Source organism: Ascidia mentula (assembly GCF_947561715.1).
Source record: "Ascidia mentula chromosome 2 unlocalized genomic scaffold, kaAscMent1.1 SUPER_2_unloc_21, whole genome shotgun sequence".
NCBI classification, from domain to species: Eukaryota; Metazoa; Chordata; class Ascidiacea; order Phlebobranchia; family Ascidiidae; genus Ascidia; species Ascidia mentula.
Genome location: NW_028113667.1, coordinates 7501 through 10000, shown reverse-complemented (window position 1 = coordinate 10000; position 2500 = coordinate 7501). Strand labels below are relative to the sequence as shown.

The following is a 2500-nucleotide window of genomic DNA, read 5'->3' as shown; positions in this document are numbered from 1 at the left end:
GGCGTTACTTTGACGACCCCTCCGGCAGCTTGCGGGAAACCAAAGTCTTTGGGTTCCGGGGGAAGTATGGTTGCAAAGCTGAAACTTAAAGGAATTGACGGAAGGGCACCACCAGGCGTGGAGCCTGCGGCTTAATTTGACTCAACACGGGGAATCTCACCCGGCCCGGACACAGTGAGGATTGACAGATTGAGAGCTCTTTCTTGATTCTGTGGGTGGTGGTGCATGGCCGTTCTTAGTTGGTGGAGCGATTTGTCTGGTTAATTCCGATAACGAACGAGACTCTGGCTTGCTAACTAGTTACGCGACCCTATCGGTCGGCGTTGAACTTCTTAGAGGGACTAGTGGCGCTTAGCCACACGAGATTGAGCAATAACAGGTCTGTGATGCCCTTAGATGTTCGGGGCCGCACGCGCGCTACACTGACCGGATCAGCGTGTCGCCGCCTAGGCCGGAAGGTCCGGGTAACCCGCTGAACCCCGGTCGTGCTAGGGATAGGGAATTGCAATTGTTTCCCTTGAACGAGGAATGCCCAGTAAGCGCGAGTCATCAGCTCGCGTTGATTACGTCCCTGCCCTTTGTACACACCGCCCGTCGCTACTACCGATTGAATGGTTTAGTGAGGTCCTCCGATTGGACCTGGCGCGTTCGGCAACGGCCGCGCCGGCGTCCGAGAAGACGATCTAACTTGATCATTTAGAGGAAGTAAAAGTCGTAACAAGGTTTCCGTAGGTGAACCTGCGGAAGGATCATTACCGGCCGATCGCCGATCGAGTGGTCGTGCGTTCGACAGGTGGAGAAGGCTCCGTATCTTGGCGGCCGCGCGCACGCCCTTCGTCGCTGTTGAGGCGCACGCGATTGCACTTCGGTCACCCTGTTTCGTTCTGCGCCGAGTGCCGTGGCCATGTGCCAGGCTGGCTTCATGCGTCGCCTACGGCTGGCGACCGCTCGGCCACCGCTTTTTCGACTGTGCAATCCGGCTGGGTCGCGCTTGTCCAACTGACGAAGTCACGGAGGGCTCTTGGCGGTGGATCACTCGGCTCGCGAGTCGATGAAGGACGCAGCTAGCTGCGTGAATTAATGTGAATTGCAGGACACATTGAGCATCGACGTTCTGAACGCAAATTGCGGCACCGGGTCAATCCCGGCGCCACGCCCGCCTCAGGGTCGCGTTGTAACGTTCCCGCGCGGCGACGCGTCGGGCCGGTGCGGTGTCGGCCGTTGCCACGGTCGTCCCGCCCAGGACAGCACGAACGCAGTGTCAGCGCGCGAAACCGAACGCGGCGTGCGTCTCGTTACGAGTCGGCCTCGAAGAGGATCCCGGCCCGGAGCAGCACGGCTCGCGTTCGGGCGCGGCGCTCGCACGAGCTTCGGTGGCGCGCGCGTGTCTCTCGCAAACGAGGCACTGGATTATCGGCCTGAGGTCGGACGAGGCTACCCGCTGAATTTAAGCATATTACTAAGCGGAGGAAAAGAAACTAACGAGGATTCCCCCAGTAACGGCGAGTGAAGTGGGAAGTGCCCATCGCCGAATCCGCGCGCCTCTGCGGCGCGTGGAATTGTGGCGTAAGGAATTCGCTGCGCGTACGTCGTTCGCCGCCCGCGTCCTTCTGATCGAGGCCTCGTCCCGGTGCGGGTGTCAGGCCCATGGTGGCGGCGAGGGCGCGCGCTCTGCGTCTTCCCAGAGTCGGGTTGTTTGGGAATGCAGCCCAAAGCGGGTGGTAAACTCCATCTAAGGCTAAATACTGTCGCGAGACCGATAGCGAACAAGTACCGTGAGGGAAAGTTGAAAAGCACTTTGAAGAGAGAGTTAAAGAGTACGTGAAACCGTCGAGAGGCAAACGGGAGGGCCTGTCGAGTCGCGCGACGCTTTCAGCTGAAGCCGAGCGGAGCGTGTGGGCGTGCGGAGCCTTGCGGCCCGTCGTTCGCGCTGTCCTCCGAGCAGCTCCAGCGCACTAGCGCCGTGCGAAGGCCGCGACCGTCTGGGAGGCGGCGAGAAGGCCGCGCGCAAGGTAGCCCGCCCCCGGGTGGGTGTTATAGGCGCGCGGACACGTCGGCCCGTCGCCCGGGCGAGGAGGGATCGCCGCGTCTGCCCTTCGTGGGCCGGGCGTCCCGTCCGAGCCGGTGCGTCGCCGGTTGGGGACTGTGCTCAGTGCCCAGTTGCGGCGTGTCGGTTGCGGGTGGGCAGCGCCGCGCGAGACGCACGGGGTCCGCGGCTAACGTCAGCCACCTTCCCGACCCGTCTTGAAACACGGACCAAGGAGTCTAACGTGCGCGCGAGCCACGGGGCAGTGCGAAACCCATGGGCGCAGTGAAAGTGAATGTCGGCGCGGTCCGGCGGAGGTGAGATGCCGTCTCTCTGGACGGCCGCATCACCGGCCGATCTCGTCCGCTCTGCCGGAGAGGTCGAGCGAGAGCGTGCGCGTTGGGACCCGAAAGATGGTGAACTATGCCTGAGGAGGTTGAAGCCAGAGGAAACTCTGGTGGAGGACCGTAGCGA

At 62.0% G+C, this 2500-nt stretch overlaps 3 non-coding genes across 3 annotated transcripts in view; all 3 read left to right on the top strand.

Moving 5' to 3' along the window:
• LOC145915747 (small subunit ribosomal RNA) overlaps positions 1 to 755 on the top strand; it is a 1824-nt gene extending 1069 nt beyond the window's left edge. Inside the window, exon 1 of the ribosomal RNA XR_014404075.1 lies at positions 1 to 755. This exon is cut by the window's left edge and continues 1069 nt beyond it. This is a non-coding gene — a ribosomal RNA (small subunit ribosomal RNA).
• Positions 756 to 1016: 261 nt separating this feature from the next.
• On the top strand, positions 1017 to 1170 carry LOC145915744 (5.8S ribosomal RNA). Its single transcript, XR_014404072.1, has one exon. It is a non-coding gene; the product is annotated as a 5.8S ribosomal RNA (ribosomal RNA).
• A 244-nt stretch (positions 1171 to 1414) lies between these two features.
• The window catches only part of LOC145915758 (large subunit ribosomal RNA), a 3683-nt gene continuing 2597 nt past the window's right edge, over positions 1415 to 2500 (top strand). The window contains exon 1 of the ribosomal RNA XR_014404085.1: positions 1415 to 2500. This exon is cut by the window's right edge and continues 2597 nt beyond it. This is a non-coding gene — a ribosomal RNA (large subunit ribosomal RNA).